This window comes from Canis aureus, chromosome 12, assembly GCF_053574225.1.
Source record: "Canis aureus isolate CA01 chromosome 12, VMU_Caureus_v.1.0, whole genome shotgun sequence".
Lineage (NCBI taxonomy): Eukaryota > Metazoa > Chordata > Mammalia > Carnivora > Canidae > Canis > Canis aureus.
This window is the reverse complement of record NC_135622.1, coordinates 22,215,360-22,239,236: the sequence shown is the minus strand read 5'-3', so window position 1 is coordinate 22,239,236 and position 23,877 is coordinate 22,215,360. Positions and strand designations below refer to the sequence as shown.

The 23,877-nt window shown below is 36.0% G+C and overlaps 1 long non-coding RNA gene across 2 annotated transcripts in view; it reads right to left on the bottom strand.

The window, feature by feature from the left end:
* The window catches only part of LOC144324641 (uncharacterized), a 74,290-nt gene extending 52,497 nt beyond the window's left edge, over positions 1-21,793 (bottom strand). Inside the window, exons 1-4 of one of the 2 annotated variants that reach the window (XR_013390074.1) lie at positions 21,655-21,793; positions 16,169-16,270; positions 15,661-15,819; positions 4,400-4,522 (exon numbers count right to left, since the gene is read on the bottom strand). This is a non-coding gene — a long non-coding RNA (uncharacterized LOC144324641). The remainder of the gene's footprint in view (positions 1-4,399; positions 4,523-15,660; positions 15,820-16,168; positions 16,271-21,654) is intronic. The other variant, XR_013390075.1, reaches the window with a different exon arrangement.
* Positions 21,794-23,877: the final 2,084 nt, after the last annotated feature.

Sequence of the window (23,877 nt, the reverse complement as noted above, 5' to 3'; positions counted from 1 at the left end):
TCAGATTCCACAGGGTAATGCTTAGTTCCACAAAACTTGTCCATCTCAGATGCCAATTGCATGTCCAGGTTATCAATAATTGGCTATAGACTGGAATTTCCAACAGCTTGGATAATTTTCTAGAGCCACTCACAGAATTGAAAGAAATATTTCATTTACTGGATTACTAATTTATTATAAAAGGTTATAACTCAGAAACAGCCAGGTGGAAGTGATACATAGGATAAGGTATGGGGGAAAGTCCTCAGAGCTTCCTTACTCTCCCTATGCACACCACTCTCCCTTGTATCTCCATGTGTTCATCAACCTGGAAGCTTAACAAATCTTGTCCTTTTGAGTTTTTATTAAGGCTTCATTCCATAGGTATGATTGATTAAATCATTGGCCATTGGTGATTGAACTCAACCTTTAGCCCCTCACCCTATCCCAGAGGCAGAGGTCAGGGTGAAATGAAAGTTCCAACCCTTTAATCATCATTCCTGGCAACCAGTCTCCATCCTTAGGTGGATTCCACAGACATCTCATTAACAAAGGACACTTTTATGGCTATCATCAATTTAGGAAATCCCAAAAGTTTTAGGAGTTCTGTGCCAGAATTGGGACAAAGATCAAATATACATTTCTCATTGTAAACCATAATATCATGACTTCACTAGTCAATTCCATACCACTTTCTGCTGAGTATAAATAGAACCTTAGAACATGGGCTAAGTTGGCAAAAGAATTAAAGCATATTAGCAACCCTTTATTAGATTCTCATGGGAAAGGCTTGAATTTACACTAAAGGCAACAAAGATATGCTAGTTATATTAACAGTTACTTTTAGATTCAAAGCACATTATTTTATAATGCATGTCTGACATTGTTTATTTTATTTTTATTTTATTTTCTTCAGTTAGGGACTCAAAATCTTACAACAAATAAAAAAACACATAAGAAATGAGATAATACACACGTATATGTATTTATGTGCTTATACACATGTATAAAGACATACTAATCGTGTGGCAAATATAATTTTGTGCTAAGATGACAAGAGAGAATAATTAATAATCCATTTTAATTTCTAGATAAATTAAGTGTGAAAGGCTAATGTGAACTTTAATCAAATTGGAAGGTCTCACAAAATATAAGACTTGAGTTAGGCCTTGTATGATTGTAATATTTGGATATAGTTTTAAAAGATGTATATTCTAAATTGCGATACTTACATGAACAGTGGATAATTCTAATTAGGGTAAAGGAGGAGCCATGAAGGAATAAGACCCTGAGGAAATGATAGAATCACCAAAGTCCTGGGTACATCCACAGATATATTTGCAGTACAAACCAAAAATACTGCAGATAAGTTATGATTTATCTCCTTTTAAATGGTGAATATAAAATCCTGTTTATATGATTTATGGAGTCTGAGGAATGCACATTTCCTCTTGGAGCATTAACAAATGAATGAGCACTCTGGTCAAGAGAATCATTAATTTAGGAAGAAGATACACTTGATCTTGCACTTAATCAAGAAACACATTTCCCTAGATTAAAAAAGGAAGAAGAAGAAGAAGAATCCAAGAGAATTAGGAATGCAAGGTTGTCTCCCATGCAGAAAGGTCAGAGCAAACCGAAGGCACTTTATAAAAGTGGCAAGCTTGGCAGAGCCATATGCCATGCCTATTGTTCCCATAGTAGAGCTCTGAATGGCCTGGGGGAAGACAGAAGAGAGGAGGCTCTTACCAGTTACTCTCTCACTTTAAAGCCTGCAAAGATAACATATTTAAAGTAGACGTTGGTTTCAAACATTTTTATGCATATAAGGCATAATCTCTGCCTCGTGGTGCTATAAATATCTTGTGGCTAAACAGTTCTTTGTTGTAAGGGTCTGTTCATGTTTATTGTAGGATGTTTAGTAGCATCCTTGGCCTCTGCTCACTAAATATCAATTGTTTCCTTGCTCCAGTCATGAAACATCTTCGAATATTGACAGATTTCTGCTGAGAGCAGGGGGGCAATATCATTCAACAAAGACTTATTCCCATCCTCCCCACCTCAGAAACATTACATATACAGCAGGAAAAAAAGTAGAGGAGACCTTAGGTCACTGCCATATGCATACTCCTTTCACCACCTAAACGCCTTCTTAAGGAAGGTTTAGTCTCTGTCTCCTAGCCTTTCCATGAGCCTATTATGATTCAGCTCAGATCCCAATTCCTCCTGAAGCCTTTCCTGATGATACTAGTTTCAATTAGGTATCTCTGCTCTTTTTCTCACTTATACTTTGACCAAGCATAGAATTTACTATCATGCATTGCAATTTTTTGTTAACTTGCTTGTCTCCTTTTCTAGACAATGAGTTCCTTAAGGTTAAAGAATCTTTCTCATCCGTATATTAATTTATAAAGCCTTATATAAAAGTATTGTGAACAGGCTTACTAAAAAGAATTACTGAGTGAAGGAATGAATATAAGATTTATCTATCTCCGATGTGATACATAACTTAAAGAAATCAGAAGATGAAATACAGACACGAAATAATTATAGAACCAAAGTTAACTACTGATATTCAGAAGGAAAAGGAAGTAAAGACTTGTGGTGAGAGAAATTTGATAAAACTTGGACAGACTTGCCCAGTGAGGAGGACACAGAAAATATAATTACTACCTCTGTGTTTCTCTTTTGGTAAGTGGATGACTTTGCATAAATCTAAGCTCTGGATAAACTGGGAAGCTAGGACCTATACAAAGTTAGCAGGTTGGCAAAGCCCAAGAAATTTCTGGTTGGAATGAGCCACCACAAATTTCTAGTACCATCTTTTCTTTATATAAAATTCATTTTTCCATCTCCTTATCAAATTATCATTTAGGTAGCTTTTCTAGAACAATACCTCTGGTTGTGAGAATTAGTTATGTCTATTTTATGTTGCATATGATGATCATTCAAATATCTGAAGATACTTTACTTGTGCCAAATCTTCTCTTTTCTGTGTTAAACATTTCCACTACCTTCCACTAGTCTTCCTGTGACCTAGTTTCTGGACTCATCAGGTTACATTCAAATGAGGAAAAGACTGAGAATAAATTGTGGTTTCAGATTCAGTTATTAGTTGTAGGGACTAGTAGGTGTCAACTGGGCTTTCTAATTTTCTCCTTTATCATCCGTAAAGTTGGTATAATTTAATCTTTCTTAAAGGAAAATTTGAAATAATGCAGAGTCTTTCATAATGGCTCACATATAGCAAATGCTTCCTAAATGTCAGTTTCCATGCTGCTTCTCTATTCTGTTCCTCTTTCTCTTGTACTTTCATTTGATTGGTTATGGCCAGTTACCTATGAATAACACCCTTGAGAGAACTCCCACCCACTCATTTGTCATGCTGCCTCCCTTTTACAACTGCCTTTACCATTCCCACACTAAGATAATCAGAGAAATTTCTTTAAGAACTATTACTACTCCTACTAAGAATTAATTAATAATAGAGATCCTAAAGTATTTCTTCCAAGCTTGTCTTTAAAAAAAAATAGTCCATGTTTAGGAAATTTTGGTCCTCATCTCTACTTCAAAGCATGCTTATTTTACTATGCCTTGTTATCAGGAAACTCATTCAAATTGTTGCATACATAGGCCCGCACCTGGGGGTATAAAAACGATTGCATATAATTAGGTGGGCAAGAGGGGAGAAAACATCATCATAAGGATCAAACTCCAGATTCAACAATATGAAATGATACAATGGGAATCGTTGGGAAAAAAAGGAAAAAAGTGGTAAAAAAAAAATCAGAACATCAGGCAACTGGACTATGATACAATGAGTATAAAATTATAATTATTTCTAGATCCAAACTACTGGAGAACAGGGATTCAAAATGTACTTACCAGCTATATTCTCGTTGCTTTAAGGCATTCAAATGGTAAAAAATCCACAGACAGAAATGGAGTTAAGATACCGCAATATGTATAGTAGGAACATGAACAATATTTATGGAGAACTATGTAAATAGCTATAATATAATGGCTATATAGAATTTTTGGTCCAGATGAATAAGCCATATGGAAAAACATGTAAAAGGTCACATTTAGTTTCCTTAGAATTCATTTTGCTTGCTGAACAAGTAGTAAACAAGTATACATGCAAAAAGATAAATGTTCTTCTCAACCTCCTGTTTTGTTGTTTTTCTTAACCATAAAAATATGTGAAATCTTAATTAGCTATCTACTGCTACATAAATGATTAGCCCAAAATATAGTGCCTTAAGACAATAAACATTTATTGTATTACAGTTTCTCAGGATCAGGGATTTGAGAGTGGGTTTAAATGAGAATTTCTGGCTCGGGGTCTCTCATAAGGTTTCGGAAAAATTGCTGGGCTTGACTGAGGATTACAAATCTACTTCCCAGAGGGTTTACTCACCTGGCTGCTGGCTGGGTGGGGAGGGGGTGGAGGGGTGTCTCCATCCCTTGTTATATATGTCTCTCGTCAGGGCTGCCTTAGTGTTTTCAAGGCATGGAAGCTGGCTTTCCCTGCACGAGTGATCTGAAAGAGAATAATCAAGACAGATATCACAGCACCTCTTTATATTCTCCTCTTGGGTGTCAGTTATATCTTATTCTATTCATTCGAAATGAGTCAGTAAAAGTCCAGCCCACACTCAAGGGGAGGAGGAAACATCCTTATGTTATAGTACAATAGAAAGCAAGTACAAACAAATAGACCAAGAGAGAGATAAAGAGGGAGAGCAAGAAAGGAAAAGAAAGAAGCAGAAGAAAGAGATTGAAACAATTTGATGGTAGTAGTAAGGTCTGGGGTTAGTTCACTGTGCACGTGGTGTGGAGGGAATCACATTCACATGCTGGGACTAGGGCTGGAGGCAGAAGATCTAGACAAATACCAAATTTCTGGTACTCCCTTTGGTAAAATCCCAGGCAATACTTCTAAGTCTTTCTTCTTTTTCCCCGTAAAATCCTCAGCTTCCTCATCTGTAAACAAGGTGGAATACAGTGATGTTTTTCCAGCCTTAACATTCTCAGAGTGGAGGTGTAAGAAGGCAGAGGAAGTATTTAGGATGTATACACTTAGATCACAATAGCATGTTTCTTCAAAGACATTCATTATCTCGACTTAGCCTGTGTGTTTGAACAATCTGTTGCTACAGAACAAAATATATCCAAAATGTAATGTTTAAAATATTTTAAGTACTATTCTTTTTTATGGTTCTACTGGTTTCTGTGTTCAACTGAGATCTGTTATACGACTGGAGCTGAAAGTTTGCTGCGTAGCACATATAACAAAGAAGCCCCATAGCTGATGCTCATAGTCATTGACTAGAACTTAGGAGCAGCCGGCAACAGAGCACCTATGTAGGGCCTCTCCATGTGGCTTGGGAGTTTCTCACAGCAATACCCCTGGTTTTCAAAAGGCAGGAAACAAGTTTTCAGGCTAGTTAAGGGCCATGGGTACAAATGCTACAGCATCACCTTTCCCTTATTCTACTGGTCAAAGCGCTTAGATTTCTAGGGAACAGAGTTAGAAACTTGACTTCTCAGTGATGGGGGAGGTCATGTTACAGAAGTAATGGGGGAGGGAAAATGTTTCTGTAAACTTCTTTGAAAAATGAAGTGTGCCACAGTGTGATTCTGTGACAGATACAAGAATATTTAATGTACAGCCTCTGATAATATTTGCATATATGAAAAATTCTGAGTCAGTTGTTAACATTAATGATATCTGTAATTAATCATTGATTGCTGCTGGTATATGGCCACAAGAGCTGCCCTAACAGGGTATCCTCATCTCCCAGGCTGCAAATTTAGCAGTTAAAAAGTGGACAACACAATTAGGCTAACAATGTGGTCCATTAAGAAAGTGTTTGGAGTTCATAACACCTTTTACTTTAGAAATATTTATGAGTGTATATATATAAATATATATATATGTGTGTGTGTGTGTGTCTGGAAACACACGCATTTACTTTCTAAATACTTAATTATCACATACCGATTAGCAAAGTGACTGAGTAAATAAATTAACTTTCGTTTTCTTGAAATTTGTATTTTAACCAAAGCAAAATTGTCAATCCATAGACAGTATCAACAGGATGTTACACTGAATTTATAGATAACATTAATTAGACACCTGGTTTCCATAATATCTCCCTTATATCTTGGCTATCTAAAGAGTAATATTTATAGATTTTTATTCAGTATGACAACTTACAACCAAATTTACCATTTTACTGTAATTTTGTTTAGTACTTATTCTGTATTACCAGTTTATAATGTTTTAAGAAATATGATGGTCTTGTCAAAAGTCAGGTTTTAGCTTCTCGGAGAAAAGAGCTAAATTTATAAGACCGTGAAAAGTGAGAGTTCTCTAATTAGATAAGGAGTTAACATTAGGACAGTAAAAAATACTGTTTTTGCAAATTTATTCTTCCTTTTTTTATATTTTATTTTTGCTTCATGTTTTGAAATGGAATATTTAAAATCACATTTGGCTGGGACTATAATGCAGACGGATCAGTTCTTGAAATGATATGGAGGATTCCATTTCTGGCAGGAGCTAACTAAGGTTGGTCTGCCCAAAACCTCCAGTGAGAGCAAACAGAAAAATCAGACAAAAACTAAAACACATATTTAAAAGCATTGGAGAGATAATATGAACTATGGTGTCAACACGAGGAAGAGGGATGCCAACTTCTGCCTTTCACCTGTGGACAACTGCTAACACTGAACATGGCGGCTGACAGAGCATTCACTAGATTTGTGGGGGTGATGTACAGAAATTGGAGTTCAGAGCCTACTATGGCATGTAAGAAAAAACCCAAAGATCCAGAAAATGGAATTGCAAACACAAAAAAACACACATGATTATTATGTTCTAGGAAATAAAAGGTAAATAATTTCACTAGACAATGGTGATATTTACCAGAAAATGGGATAACTGTAGGAAAGAATCATATAGGAATCCCTGGGTGGCTCAGGGTTCTGGGATCAAGTCCTGCATTAAGGTCCCTGCAGGGAGCCTGCTTCTCCCTCTGCCTATGTCTCTGCCTCTCTCTCTATGTCTCTCATGAATAAATATATAAAATCTTAAGAAAAAGAATCACATAGAATGTATAGAATTTAACAACATAATCACAAATAAGGACTCAAACAATAACTAAAACTATGAAAGTGGAAAATGTGCCAGAAGAAAACACCCTGTCTACTAGTACTCTGTGTTTCATTCCACTTGTATCTTGTCAGATCCTCTCCTTCATTCATCCCTGATCATGGTGGATTTTATGTGTCAACTTGAGTGGGCCATAGGGTGCCCAGATATTCAAACACTATTCTTGTTGTGTTAATGAGGGTGTTTCTGAATGAAATTAATATTTGAATTAGTAGATGTGAATTGGTGTACACACACACACACACACACACCACACACAAACACACATCTCTTTTCTGCATCATTGCATTTTTTTTTATACTCAGCCATTCTGACTGGCACATAAACATGCTCCAGAATTTCTGCCCTTAACCTCAGTTTCCCCTTCTGTTTACTACTCACTTGTTAATCCTTGGATGCACTTTTTCATTCCCTCTTTTCTTTGTGTGACAGTGAGATGTTGAGTGGGTGAGATGGGAGAAAAAAAAGGTAGAGATGGCCCAATAACCAAATCTTGCCTGAAGAGTCCAGATGAAGACAAAATATATCACCTATTAAATTCCTAAAATTCCAAAACTACAGGAAAAGTTCCATTTACTGTCTTTAGCCTATAAATTTGATAAGTTGACTAGAGGCAAAAATGCATTATCTAAACTTGACATTATAGATATTTATTTTTAGGGGCAAAGGATATTTAGTTTGCCTTGATTTATTTTTAAGGAAATATTCTTTGTCCAAAAAGACAAAGCACCAATATTTCAAGCCAATATTTTTCTAGTATTCTTTTAAAACTGCTAGGGTCATAGGACCTTGATCTAGCATGGCAGCCAGACCAAAAAATATATATGTCAGCTCATGCTCTAAGCCAATAATACAGCCAAGAACAGAGAATGTGTAAACACAATGACATCTGAATTCAAACAAGGTGAAAATTTTATTCCCAGATGACATGTTTCATCTTAATGTAGAGATATCACTGAAATTTGTGTTCAGAAAATGACACTTCTCAAAGCACCACACTAGGGGGGAGTCAATAAAGTAGTTTGATCAGTAATTAACTGTCAGTTACTCTAAGCAAGTTTTGTACAATTTTTTCCCTAGAGAATGGTAATAGTTTTCCCAAATGTTTTGTTGCTTTTTCTTGGGTAGCTGATGATGCTATTTTTGACTTTTTTTTTTTTTTTTTTTTTTTTTTACTAATATTACCTATTATCTCTCATTTCTGCTTAGGAGGTTTTCTCTATAATCTTGTTTTTGTTTTTGTCTGCTTGTTTTGTAGAAGTGATCATAAAATTAAGGCAAGTAAGGGGATATAATGATTATTTTTGTAGTAACTGAACAGCTTGACTTACCCTGGATCCTCATTTTTATTTTTAAATGAATTTTAGGGACAGAACTAGTTTACATCCTAACCATACTTTTTTTGATGTAAGGATCTTTGGTGACTTACTCCTCCTTTTCCTGTTTCTTTTATCTATAAAATGAGCATAGCCTAATTATAGACATGGGCTTATACTATGTAATGATATAATTTTATATAATCTAATATCCCAAAATATATTGAACTAAGTATAAACCTAATAAAACATAGCTATAATGAAATTTTAAGTATCTCTGTGCATTTAATAATTTTGTTCCCAATATTTTTTTAATTTTAAAATTGTGGTAAAATACAAATAAAATCTACCATCTTAGCCATTTTTAAACATATACTTCGGTGGCATCAAGTATATTCATATTATTGTACAACCATTACCACCATCCATCTGCAGAACTCATCTATAGCCACTAAACGATTATTTCTCATCACTCCTTCCCTCAAGCCCTTGGCAACCACCATTTTCCTCTCTGTCACTATGCATTTGACTACTTTAGAAACCTCATATAAATTATAAATGGAATAATACCATATTCTTCTTTTTGCTATGTTGACTAAGAATGATACCCTCAGGTTTGATCCATTTTAAAGTACATTTCAGAATGTACCATCACCTCTTTTATGCTGAATAATATTCCATTGTATGTATATACCAAGTTTTGTTCATCCATTCATTGATGGACACTTGGGGCGCTTCTATCTTTTGGCTCTTATAAATAATTACAATTAGCAGTGAAAGACGCAACAGTGACTACCCACCTGTGTTTGCACCTCTGTGTCTCCAATCAGAATTGGCAATTAGTGATTAGAGCACAGATCCCTGATCTTTGAAGGACAGTACCTTACTGCCTGCCTTGCAAGTTGCTCCAGGAACACATACAAAGCTACCTGCCACAGGGCTAGGTTTGGAGGATAGTAGCTGAAATTGACCAAAATGAACTATGGCTTACCACCATGCCTTCCCCTAGAAGTCTCAAGCTTTGAACATGCTCCAGAGTTTCAAAGTAATCTCATCAGATAGATTCTACCAATAAAACTGTTGTCTAGGTGGGAAGACAGATTCCTGGTGCCTCCTACTGTGCCATCTCCTCAGAATCCTCTGTTCAATAAGTATTTTGAGAAACAAATGCATTTGACAAAAATAAACAAAGCAATTTACACTTTGTGTTTCTTCACATTTCTCTACTTAGTGCATTCATTCATGGATTGAATGCCTGCCATTTGACAGGCCTCTAAGGGTCCAAGATAATTAAATTTTGTAGTCTCCTAGCTTCTAAAACTTTGAAGTCTAATAGGAGAGACAGGTATAAGCAAGCAGCTGCAGCACCATGTATATATGGCTTTAACTGAACAATGCACAAGGGTCAGGGTTGTCTGCCTTCTGCCTGGGTGAGAGTGAGAGGTTGGGAGGCTGGGAAGTGAATACTTCATTTCATCGATGGCTATCTCCTTCTTGTGAATAATTGGCAAAACTTGGGTACCTCTTCTATTCCCTCTCCACCACAGCTGTTTTGCCACCACCAAAGTTCTCTAAAACATGCAAACCTGTCTCAAATGTGGGGAATTGGGCAAACTTAGTTTTTACCCACAACTGTCCTTTAAACTCTCATTTCCTAAGAGTTCACTGATTTCATAAAGATGAGCATCTTCACTTTAATCCCAATTTCCCTTTTTCTCATGCATATATTCATCAATTTATTGATTCATTGGGTAAATTGTTTTGAGAACCTAAGACTGTGTTCCAGTGAAAATGATAAGTATTTTGCTACTACTGCCTGAAAGAAGAGCCACAATCAAGGCACTTTACAAGCAGTCTCTGTCTTGTATAACTTGTATCCTAGTGAACAATATAGACATTAAATAAAAAAACCCAAGGGGGATGAGATACTCTGCTTTCTCTCTGTCTCTTTCTCTTTCTCTTACACACACACACACACACACACACTCATAGAATATTTTTTCAATATTTTTCATAGGGTTTCTGTTCTAATGGACTCACAAAATGAGAAAATTATAACTATCTTTAGTAGTTCCATTTAATGCAGCTTATTTTATGCCACGAGCTCACATAAATAGATATTTATTTCTTGTTCTCTTTGTCTAATCTCTAGATCTAGTCTGAGATGGCTACTTTTAGACTAAGGCCCTTTGCAGCTCAATTTGTTGTGTTCTTTAATCTTCCACAGGATATGGACATGCAATCAGTTCCAAGCCCTAATGGCTCCTATTGTTGTTACCCTTTCATACCAGAGTAATTCAGGCCTTCCATGGAAGCAGCTTTGGAAAGCAGTTGATATCTCTGTCTGACAGTGTGCCACATCTGTTCTGCCTTTGTCCACTCAACAGGGACAGAAGCAAAACGTCGTGGGACATCATGTACTGCATTATTTAGCAATGAGTGAGAGGACACCTCTAGAGAAGAATGTAATTTTAAACTGGAAAAAAATGATTAAGAATCATGGGCATGAAAGAAACAGTAGCAAGCAGATGTTGTAAAACACCGGTAAGGAGGAAAGAAAGGCGACAGCTGAGAGTGAATTGATTTTCCTCCTAAGTTTTGCATCCTTACTCAATCATGCCAGATGGAGAAGCAATCACTAAGACATAAGGTCCTGTTGGTCTCACTGCCCTTCCCACAAGAGAACTGGTTGAAAATACTTTCCAAAAGCAGCAGAATGATAAAAGCAAATGCACTGTTTCATTTACTAATCAAGATTCAATTTATCTCACTCATTTGAGACAGCAAGCTGTGGTGAAAAAGAACAGTCTTTGAGTTAGGGAGAGAGCAGCTTTGAATCCTAATTCTTTTACTTACTACCTGTATGACCTTGAGTGAGTTTCTTTTCCATTCTGAGCCTTAGTATTATTACTTCTAAAAGATTAAGCATTATGCTTATCACTTTATTTTATTGTCTTGTTTAATCCTTCCAAAAAACCCCTGAGGTACATATTATTAGCTGGTTTCTACAAGACCAAAAAAAAAAAAAAAAACCAAAGCAAATTTAAGAAGTTTATAAAGGTTGACAATCCAATATGGAAGTTAGTTGCATGGGTGATAGGGTAGGAGTGCCTGGGTTCAAATCCCAGATTCATCATATAAGTTTGGACATCTTTTCTTTTTTTTTTTTTTTTCACATCTTTGTGCTATAGTTTCTTCACAGATAAATGTGGGTATTGAGAAAAGCTGTATCATATAATAGCTATGGAATTAGATAGCATGTGTTTTTGTATCATTTCTGAAACATACCTGTTCAATACATAATAATCAACACTATGTGTAGTATATTATGTATATATCAATATATTAGTATTAGTATTACCACTGTTGCCATTTTAGGCTAGATTACTCATCGTCTAAGTCACACATCTAAATTTAAACCCAGGTTTGTCTGACTACAAAGCCTTCACTCTATTCATCAATAATAGTGAGTGCTTTGTGAGAGTTAACTGCTATAGCACAAGGAAATCTCAACACAAATTAGGTGTCAAATACTTTCTAATTCCTCCTAGACCCTCCTCTTTTCTTTCCTGCTGTCAAGAGAATAAAACCTTGTATTTGACTAGGGCTATGCCTCTCACTTTTAATTTTGCATACAAATGTCTCCAATTTCCACTATATTCCTCAGATTTTTTTTTTCAAACTATCTCACGTACTCCTTATCCTTGTTGTGCCCTGTAAATATTGATGATATTCAGGGTTACATACTCAGCCAAGTTTTCTCCTTCTGTTCTCTTATAACCAATTATATGTCACTTACCTTGATCAATAAAAGACAAATGCAGGCCTATTAAGAAGAGACTGTATTTGAAAGAACTATTGCAAAGAGTTGGCAAAAGAGACTGTTCTAGGGGCAGCAGTATGGCCACAGTATGCAAGTTTCACAAGGGTTAGGCCTAAGGATGTTTCTTCCACTGGAAAAGACAAACAAGGCTGAAAAGAACCAGGTATGGGAAAGTGAGATGAATAGGAATGGCATAATTAAACAGTAGATTAGAGAATGGTTTGTCTTGAGATCATCCTATTTTCAGGAGAGGCTGTTAAAGGCAGGTTGTAGCCTGACCCAGGGGTCTGGAGGAAGGAAAAAAATCTTACCTGAAGTTTGATTAACAAGTATCTTGTTCTGAGACTGATCCGAAGGGACAAGCAGGTTTAATCATCTATCAAGCAAAGGATGGGAATTTAGAGGATCTATGGCTGGTCTTCTCTTGGGTAAACAAGGGTGGGTGGTCTATGACTTTCCCCTTAATCATTTGGGGGAAAGGTGGTTCTTTTCAGTAAGCCATTTTATGAAACACAAACAAGTGGGGAGATTTTATAACATTTTCAGTTTTTTCAAGATCACAGAGCCTTGGTAAAGTTAAACCGTGTCAATTCCCAAATACTACATCTAAATGTTCCTCAGTAGGGCAGTTAAATATTATCACCCTGAAATAACACAAACATTGCAAATCAACGTTTCTGGAACTAAATTAATCTTTCCTGCTAAAATTGAAATTCCTTTTGGCTTTGATTTTCTTGATGGCACCACCAAAAATGACAGTCACTACAGACAAAAGTCTGGAGATAGAAAGAAAGGAAAAGGGAAAGTGTTTTTGGCTAATCCAACTTCCTCTTTGTGTCATATTTAACAGGTATAAAATATACACAAACAGAAGATGGCAACAAACATGTAATTTTTTAAATCAAAAAGATATATGTGGAAACAGGTAAATGATTAGAATATCATAACAGCACTAAGTTTGTTAATGAACAGAATTATACAGGTGTAAATGGTGAGCTGAATATTTTGATATTTTTAATAAAATCATATTGTTTTCCTTTTATTAAAGATAGAATATATTTCCTTATATAAATTATTTGAAGAAAAAAATATATACACATATAGATATGTAACAAAATGGTCTCATATTATACATGTGTTTTTGTAACAGTCATTCTTCCACAGAAGAATATATAATGCTGGACACCTGGATGGCACAGTTAGTTAAATGTCCAGCTCTTGGTTTCAGCTCATGCCATGACCTCAAGGTAGTGAGATAGAGCCCTGCATTAGGCTCTGCATTCAGCACAGAGTCACCTTGAGATTCTCTCCCTTTCCCTCTGCCCCTCACACTAATGCTCTCTCTCTAAAATAAATAAATCTAAAAAAAAAAAAAAAAAAAAAGAAGAGTATACAGTGCCTATTTCCGGTACTTCAATACATTATTCCATGGCATCATTTTTGGATTCTATGCCTTGTGGTAATATAGCCATTTAGTCAATCAATATTCTCTATCATTAGATGCTCATATATTTCCGATTGTTTTATAAATATTTGTATAAACACGAATTTTCTTCCAGGAATAAACGTCTAGAAATGGTGAAGGAAAAGGAATAAGCCTTTTTCAAGCACTCAACAGAGTCAAATTATCTTACAAGAAGCGTGTAAAGCTACCATCTTGCACATCCCAGGAAGAAAATGAAATTGCCAATTTCCTACACATATCAATAATACTATATTTATAAATATAAAATCCATTTTATGGTTAATTTGTATTTATTTGACTACTAGTATGTTTGAACTTTTTCTCATATGTGTTTTGGCCTGATCCAAATCATGAATTGAAGGCACACTAAAAAATGGAAACATATATAAATACTTTCCTTCTAAAACCCAATTTTAAGTCCTAATTCTAGCAAAATAGCTATATTTTATAACTTAAAGTAGAAACTCACTAAAATGTTTATTGAAATAATATCTACCATGTCAATTACAGATGTTACATGTTAATTACATTATTAATTAAATCTACAAAACAAATCTATAAAGATTCCCATTTTATTTTTTTAATAAATAAATAAATAAATTTATTTTTTATTGGTGTTCAATTTACCAACATACAGAATAACACCCAGTGCTCATCCCGTCAAGTGCCCCCCTCAGTGCCCATCACCCATTCACCCCCACCCCCCGCCCTCCTCCCCTTCCACCACCCCTAGTTCTTTTCCCAGAGTTAGGAGTCTTTATGTTCTGTCTCCCTTTCTGATATTTCCCACACATTTCTTCTCCCTTCCCTTCTATTCCTTTTCACTATTATTTATATTCCCCAAATGAATGAGAACATATAATGTTTGTCCTTCTCCAATTGACTTACTTCACTCAGCAAAATACCCTCCAGTTCCAACCACGTTGAAGCAAATGGTGGGTATTTGTCGTTTCTAATGGCTGAGTAATATTCCATTGTATACATAGACCACATCTTCTTTATCCATTCATCTTTCGATGGACACCGAGGAGATTCCCATTTTATAGAGAAGAAAATTCAGGGTTGAGAAATGCCAAATCATTTCTACCAACTTTGTGTGTACGCACATGTGTGTAAACTAAATGATGGGGCTAGGATTTTCAACTTTGAATTGTCAAATTTCTTACTGTATCTATCTTCAAATTGTGGAATTTGATTTCATACCTACTTGAAAAATCTGAATGTCCTCTGATATTTCTTAAATATTTCTTATAAAGGACATACTTCAGACTAGTCAATTTTTAATACAGTAATGGCTGGGGCGGGACGAGTAAGACTTGGGGAGGAGTAATGATCAGAGGTAAGGGTGCCAAATATATTCCCAAGTCTGTTTTAGTGACATTGGCTCCAAGGGGAAGAAGGTTTTTGTAGGTTTAAGATGCTCAGATCTAAACAACAAACCAATAACTGATCACTTCACTTTGGATATTGTAATTTACAATTCAAATGACAATACTCTTCAATTTTCATAAAACATTTATGGAATGATTTACATAAACATTTGGTTTTCTGTCATGATGGTTGGCTGCCCTTTGTGTTGGCACCACCTTGGGGCTGCTATTTTAAATTGGTTAAGTGTCCTGACTTTTCCATCCTGATCATACTATTTTTGAAACATTCATCAAAAACATTGAATCAGATTTCCTAAGAAATAATCTCCATTACAATCATCAATGATCTATATTTTACTTTGGACAAATTTAAAGAGTGCCATACAAGCCTTTGTGATTAGCTAGTTATAAACTGAAGGCAGTACAATGTACCAATGGTAGTGGTACCATTGTACTACCATTACTGAATAGTTCCTACAACTATTCATGGTCCAAAAGTAGTAACTTTTCTGATGAAATAGACTTACAAAATTAAGGAAATATCTGGGTGTGAAAGCAGCTGCTCTTATTGAAGTGCTTGTGTTTCCTTTCTGGACCAACAACTGTAGGCTGTGAGCAAGAAGAGACATAAATTGCTGGTACTTCCATCTTCATGCTATGAAATCAGAGAGATGTTCTCTTTACTCCTGAAAGAGGAAAAATCCATTCTCTGTCATCCTGTGTAAGTAAGTAAGAATAGGAAGGAAGGAAGGAAGGAAGGAAGGAAGGAAGGAAGGAAGGAAGGAAGGATTCATTTAAAGGAGGGAAGCAAGAAAGGAGGATGAAAGGAAGGACAGGAGGATGGATGGAAGAAAAGAAAGAAGAGAGAATAAAAGGCCTTTAATCTGTATATTTGACACTCAAGCTAATTTGTCCCTGGCACACTGACTTAGGCAAGAGTCACCTTCTATGCTGTAGTAGAAGGAAGGATTGCTAATCATCATATGTCCTTTGAAACATAAATCAGGAAGCCCCTGAGATATCCCAAATCATTACCTGACTACATGCGTAGCTGTAATTAATGACTGTTTGTAAAAGACTCTGAAGATGAAAAGCACCTTAATTGGAGTAACTCTCAATCATGCAGAAGCAGAAAATCTAAAGTAAATGGAAATAAATATTAGGACATGGATGGATTATTTTAAACTAGAACAACAAGACTAAATGTGATTTTTTTCTCTTAGAATTTCAGTTAATGTTTCAAAGCTAAAAAAAATATGTTGTGTATCCTAAATAGATCTACATTCATATCTCATGGTACATAAGAAAAGCTACAACTAGTAGTTTGACTATCATCTCCTCTGACACACCTCCAGTTGAAGTAAGAAAAGGAAAACTATTTTGAAAGGAATTTATAGGAGTAAATACTTCTTTGGCTTTTTGCCTCTCCCAACAAAAGATGTAAGGAAAGATATACTTTATCATTCTCAAATCAAACAGAATGAATACTGTTAAAAGAATAACTCAGAGACTAGGGGTTGCTTGTAAAAATAGAGAAAGGGACATCTAACTTACTGTCTGGAGAAGAAAAAAAAAAAAAAAAAAAGAACCAGGGCAGCCTGGGTCTTGGCGGTTTAGTGCCGCCTTCAGCTCAGGGCCTGATCCTGGAGACTCAGGATCGAGTCCCACGTCAGGCTCCATGCATGGAGCCTGCTTCTCCCTCTGCCTGTGTCTCTGCCTCTCTCTCTGTCTCTCTCATGAATAAGTAAATAAAATCTTAAAAAAGAAAAAAAAAAAGAAAAAAGAACCAATTCTCTGTGGTCACAAGGATTGGATTAAATGATGGGAAGTTGGCAAATATAAACACACGCACACAGACACACACACACACACACACACACACACACAGGGATGTAGGGGATTTTGTGACAACAGAAATCTTTGCCTTTTCCCTGCTGAGCTCTGAAACCAGAGTCTTACTACAGCAGACAGCAATGGCAGGAACAGGGGAGAGAGCAAAAATTACTAGACAACCTGTGTTTTTAGTCATTTATCAGGCCATATATCCCTGAATTTGAGTGATACTAGTACATGTTTTTCATATAATTTACTAAGACACTATATTAACTTTATTTTTACTTTAGAGAATACATTTTTTTAATTAACATTTAAGGATACAACCATATTCTTTCATGATCTTTAGTATTATACCTAATTAGTAATATAAGCCTCATCTTACTACATATGTCTGAGAAATTAGTTCCCAAAATTAGTATTTATTCTATTTCTCCCTTTATAGGCCATGTGCCCTCATTTTTTGTTAGTTTGCCAAAACTGAACATAACAATCTCAACATGTATCATATAATGTGGTTGGTCTTCAACATTAGGTTCAAAATCTTTTTTTTTTTGTTTGTTTGTTTGTTCAAAATCTTGATAGTCATTTATAACTCCAGATTAAGTCCTAAGTTCCTCTCTTTATTACCTAGACTCTAGTTATTTTCTAGGGCTCTGTTGGTCTGTTTTCTGAGTTCTGGATACCAGTCTCTGATTGAGTCCTCCCATAAGCCTGAGCAATTTCACTCTATATTCCTGTATTTAATGTATCAAATGTTATTTCTTTTAACTTTTTTTGTGTGTGAATGTATAGTATATTTGACAAGCTCGAAGCAAGGTCTCATTCAAATGCACTTGTATGAGCCTTCTAAAATTGCAAAGTAGCCATATTTCTTGCTACTAAGGTACTATTTCAGATTTTTCTTATTTTGACTACTTTCACACATCTAATTATGACATGCAGGAGTATTTCTGGTGTGCAGAGGGCTTAGTGAGAAAGGCCTAAGAATGTTGGAAATCCAATGAAGCTGAAATGATGATGTCTCCAGCTGTGAATAGGACAGAAAAGGCAGGGCAGGAATAATTTCAACCCTTGGAGCTCTAGGCTCAGTGGCAGTAACAAATCTGTGCCCGTTCCAGAAGCAAAGGAGAGAAAGTGGCTAGGTGGCAACCAAATCACATTTCACCTGAACCATCAGATTGAAGAATGTCATATGTAGTGTCTGACAGATACAAAATAGACAAGGATATGAGGGTTCCTTTATGCCAAAAAGAAAAAGAATGCAACTTGAAAATCACCCCAACTCACCTCTACCTACCTTTCCTAGGTTCTGTTTACATCGCTCCTGTTATTATAATACAAGATATTATTTTTACAGTAATCATCTTACTTGACATTGATAACAGTGATACTCCACAGCAGTGGAACTGGATAAGTGTTTGTAATTTCAGGTTTGCTGATACTGGAAGAGACCTTTGTGTTTTGAAAGAAGTATGGACTTCTGTGAAGTCCTACTTGCAGATTTTTAGTTCTCTCTTCATGCCTGTCCTGGGCTAGCCCTTTAATCAAACAACCTTTACTAGAAGGAAATGTATTCACCAGAACATGTACTTTCACATTCCAAAATGTAATGGTCTAAGACTTCATGCTGTCGTTAGCTAATGGCATTTTAAATGACAATAGTAGGATTCCCTCCCTTTCTCTTTTATCCCCTTTTCACCCCCTAGAAAGACTCTTGAGGGAGAAAGAATGCCAAATATATTCACTCTATGAAAGCTTCAGATATTTTCACAAAAAATATACTTTCAATTATTTTGAATATTACTTTGACTAAACTTGTCCTTGAATATTTCTAATAAAGAACCTATTACCCAAATATCCACTTTCAGTAATTCCCTAACCCAGGGGCACGTGGGTGGGTCAGCAGTTGAGTGTCTGCCTTTGGCTCGGGGTGTGGTCCAGGGGTTCTGAGATTAAATCTTACATCGAGTACCACTTTGAGTTCCACATTGGACTCCCTTCATGGAGCCTGCCTCTCCCTCTGCCTCTGTCTCTGCCTCTGTGTGTGTGTGTCTTAAAAAAATAAAAAATCCCTAACTTAGGCCTTATGGGATTAAACAGAAAAGAGCCAAGGTCATTTAGAGAAATAAATGTTCTTTTGTTGGCTAGGAAGACCTACAAATGTGTTACATGTATGAGAGGAATCTAAGAGAAAGGAGAGGTATCAGTAGGAACCATGTATGTGAGATGTCAGTATGCACACATGTGGGGGGATGTGAATACATGCATGTGTGTACAAACATGTGGAAGGAAGAGGTGAACATTCAGATGTGTGTGTGGATGTGCATGTGTGTTTACCTGAGGAGGAAGGGAATTTTAAGAAAATAAACATAGGGATCCCTGGGTGGCGCAGTGGTTTAGAGCCTGCCTTTGGCCCAGGGCGCGATCCTGGAGACCCGGGATCAAATCCCACATCGGGCTCCTGGTGCATGGAGCCTGCTTCTCCCTCTGCCTATGTCTCTGCCTCTCTCTCTCTCTGTAACTATCATAAATAAATAAAAATTTAAAAAAAAGAAAATAAACATAAATTAGGCATTGAATAATAAAAATCTCATTGTTATTACATTCTGTGGTAGAATTTGGGAGTTACACAATCTTCGTGAAGTCACAGATTTGGGGTCTCAATTTTTTTTCTTTAAAACAGGTGGTTTCTTTAAAACAAATACTTTACTTTTCCCATAGTAAAAGAAAACTTGGTATGATTATATATGTGAGAGTGCTTTGCAAAGTGTAAAACATGTTAAGAATGTTTTGTTATTATCATTATTTCTATCATCCTAAAGTATATACCCATCTCCTCTCATATGCAAATCAAATGTCATAAAGCAAAGCATCTGGAAAGCACTAACATTGGAATTCTGATGAACTTGTCTTGCCTTCCTTAACCTCTCCTTCACTTCCCATCAGACACCTTCCTAGCTCACTATAGAGACAAAAACAAAACCAAAAACAAAAAACTTAATGTCAGTTTTTCCAAGTTCTGGTTTAGAACTGAATGTATTATCTCTATAATCTATGTATTGTAAATATCTCCACAGTTCTGCAAAAATCTCAGCAGATAAGCAGGGGCCCCAGCCTCAACCCCATCCTAACTCAGGGTCTGTTACGCTGCCTGAATTTGAATCCTGTCCGCATCAGTTATTTACCGTTGTACAAATTACTTAAAATTCTCTTGCTTAATTTTTGCCATTTGTTTTTGAGGAATAATAATTACTTTCTAGGATTTTTGAAAGGATTAAAATTTTAATACATGTAACTATAAAGAAAAGCATAAGGTAAATAGTTGATTCTTAGTAATATTTAGATTTATTATTACTAAAATAATAAGATCATGAAACTATAGAGAGTTCCATAAATACTATGGATGAGAAAGATAATTCCATAGTGATATTTAAAATTTGTTCTCAAAAGGTAAATATGAAATTATGCAAAAAAAAAAAAACAGAGAAGAAAGATATTTTGGATGAAAACAAGAACCCTGCAAAAATAATAAGATATAATTAAATAACATGTATGCATAAAGTTCCTGGTTAGAATGACGCAAATAGGTTGCGGGGCATATATTGAACAGAAGCACAAATTAAAATTAAGGTGATATATTAGCTCTGATAACACATGAAAATTAAGAGCCAGATATCTATCATACTATCTGAAGTACAAACGTCTCAATGGGGGATGCTCATTTCAAAGAGTGGCTCAGTGGTTGAGCATTTGCCTTTGGCTCAGGGCATGATCCCAATATCCTGCAATCAAGTCCCACATCGGGTTTCCCACGGGGAGCCTGCTTCTCCCTCTGCCTAGTGTCTGCCTCTCTGTGTGTATCTCTCATAAATAAATGAATAAAATTATTAAAAATAATTTAAAAAATCAAACATCTCAATGGTAAAAACTGTGTTTCTTATCATTGTTAACTCTTCCTGGCCTCTCTACCTTATGACCACTATTCTCAGAATAGGAATATCAATGATTTTAAGTCAAAAATCCTTAAATAATTAAAGCTAAACAGCAGAATTAAGATCCTGGCTGTTGGCTTGTGCCTTCCAGCACACATGTATCTAATGTGTCTTAGTAGTGGCATAAGCACCTGGATCTTCTGTATGTCAATTTCTTTGGTTGTACCTTTTCAAGATGGCTGCAGACATTCCAAGCTGGTTCAATGTCTAAATATTTATATATATACAGTTTTGCTCATCTTTCTTTTTTTCCTCTCCTGAGTGTTTAGCTTCACAAATTACAGGCATGCTAAATCTTTAAGAAATTGATGGGGAAATTAGGAGGGCAGACAGAACTTAATATGGTGTCAAGCATGAGAGAGCCCAAGGAAAACAGGATGAGTTGATTATTAAAATAAATAAAATACCCCAACTAGTGTTTATGGGGGTAGGCAGAAGAGTGTTTAATGAGCTCCAGAAAAATAATCTGAAACAGAGGAAGAAGCAAAGCAAATCTCTAAGCATGGCATTATATACCAAAGGATTAGCAAAGACACCTAACTTCACTTTCCTTAGGAACAGTCTCAGTTATTTAACATGTCAGAGAGATTTTAATGACACACTACTGCAGTTTTAATTAATTTTTTCATCCATATGCAAGCACTCAATTAAAAGCTTACCTCCTCCCCATATGTTCTAAGATTTGCTACTTACATTTCAATTTGATGCATTGTTGCAGTGGTAGAATGCTGGGAGTGTTTTTATTTACAAATGAGGTCAAGATAATACAGTATTTTTTAGAATTTTGACTTGTTTAACAGAATGGGAAAGGACACAATACCTACTGGGTCACTGGTTCTCAAGCAGAAATGATTTTGTCTCTCTTTCTGCAGGGATATTTCACAATGTATAGGGACATTTATGATGTCACAACCAGGACGATGCTACTGGCATCTAGTGGGTAGAAGGCAAGTATGCTGCTAAATATCCTACAATGCACAGTTCAGCCTCCCACAATAAAGAGTTCTTTGAAACAAAATATTAGCAGTGCTGAGACTGAGAAGTCTTGTATTAGGTAAAATACATGTGGTGCTTCACTATATGAAGCATTTGCTTGTACTGAATAAACCAGATTTTTTTTCTGACTGCATACAGTGGTCACTACTTTCTTGGAATCTTTGTTTCAGTGGAAACTGAGTGATCTACTCATCTTGAATACAACATCACAGTAGGGCAAGGCAGGGAGCGGGTGGGCAAAATAGAAGTAAGGCTTAGGACTCTGTTTTCACCTGTGTAGAATGATCTGTATTAGAACTTGGGGAAGAGGAAAAAGAATGCATTTTCTTGTGAGTTGATAAAGAATTGAACATTTTGAAAATGATCATAAAAAAGACAGGAATTCAGGTTGAAAATGGCCAAGGATGCTTGCTATTATAGCCAAAAGGTTTAAGGAAGAATTGGAATTTTGGCTTAGTTGATTTTCAGCAGCAGTATTTTTTTTTAATTAAATGCTTAGAGGACATTAGTCTACTAGAAATAGAATAGGCACTGTAGGGAGTTTCGGGTGAAGAGTCAGCAAGGAAGGCTCATATCTCTTGTCTAGACACTACTGCCTTTGTTTTCTGCATGCCTACCAATAAAAAAATAGATGCTAACAGCAGGTATGAAAACTTTCTATGAAGGAAGAAAAGATTTAGCAAAATAAACATATCTACTTGAAAAAAATCCTGAAAATATTAGATCTAGCATTTTTTTTCTGATATATGAAGACATATATTTAGGTAAATACATAGAAAATAACATTTGTCTCAGACATTATTCTACAAAGACTCATAGAAAAAAAAGCCTATGACCCCAAAATTAGATGATCAGAAAAATGTTCTAAGAATGAACCATATTTGTTGAGGAATAAAATAGTTTTGTGGGATGATCAGTGCTAATGTTTGACATTTATTTTTGGTTTTCCCTTATGAATACCTGTTAAGATCACACTTTCTGGCAACGTAAGACTCATGGCCACTAAGTTTTGAGCAAAAGTAGCATGTATCACTTCTGGGACTTTTGCCAGTGCCATTGGTAACATTGCAGATAGCAAGTGGTCTATCACCCTGAGTCCCAGAGTGAAGACAGTGAACTCATTCTGAAAGCTAGAACAATGTTCTCATGTTATGATGAGCCAAGTCATTTGGTAAAACTATTGTTCATGCTTACTTAGAGGTCTGCTAAGATACTGTGCTTGACAGAATGATAGTGCCTAAAAGTGTCCACATTATAATCCGCAGAATCCTCAAATATATTACCTTACATGGGAAAAGGGATTTTGCAGATATGATCAAGTTAAGTTTCATGAGATGGACAGATTATCTGGGTCATCCCAATGCAACTACAATGGTCCTTATAGGAAGAAGACAGGAAGCTCAGAGGAGATTCGATGAGGGGTACAAAAGTTAGAGCAATGCTCTTTGAAAAGGGAGGTAAATGCTACAAGCCAAGGAATGCACATAGCCTCTAGAAACTAGAAAATGTGGGCAGCCCAGGTGGTTCAGCGGTCTAGCGCTGCCTTCAGCCCAAGGCATGATCCTGGAGACTTGGGATCAAGTCCCATATCGGGCTCCCTGCATGGAGCCTGCTTCTCCCTCTGCCTATGTCTCTGCCTCTCTCTCTCTCTCTGTGTCTCTCATAAATAAATAAAATCTTAAAAAAGAAAGAAACAAACTAGAAAATGCAAGGAAACAGATTCTCTCCTAGTACTTCCAGGGCAAGAGAACTCTGAGTTTAGCTTCATAAAGCCAATTCTGGATTTCTGACCCCCAGAAACTTAAGATGATAATTTGTTGACAAATGGTAGCTATACTTATGAACCATCTATGAACCAAATAGCTGTCCCTAACTGAATACCAAATCCAATTAACACCCTAATCCTGGACTTCCAGCCAC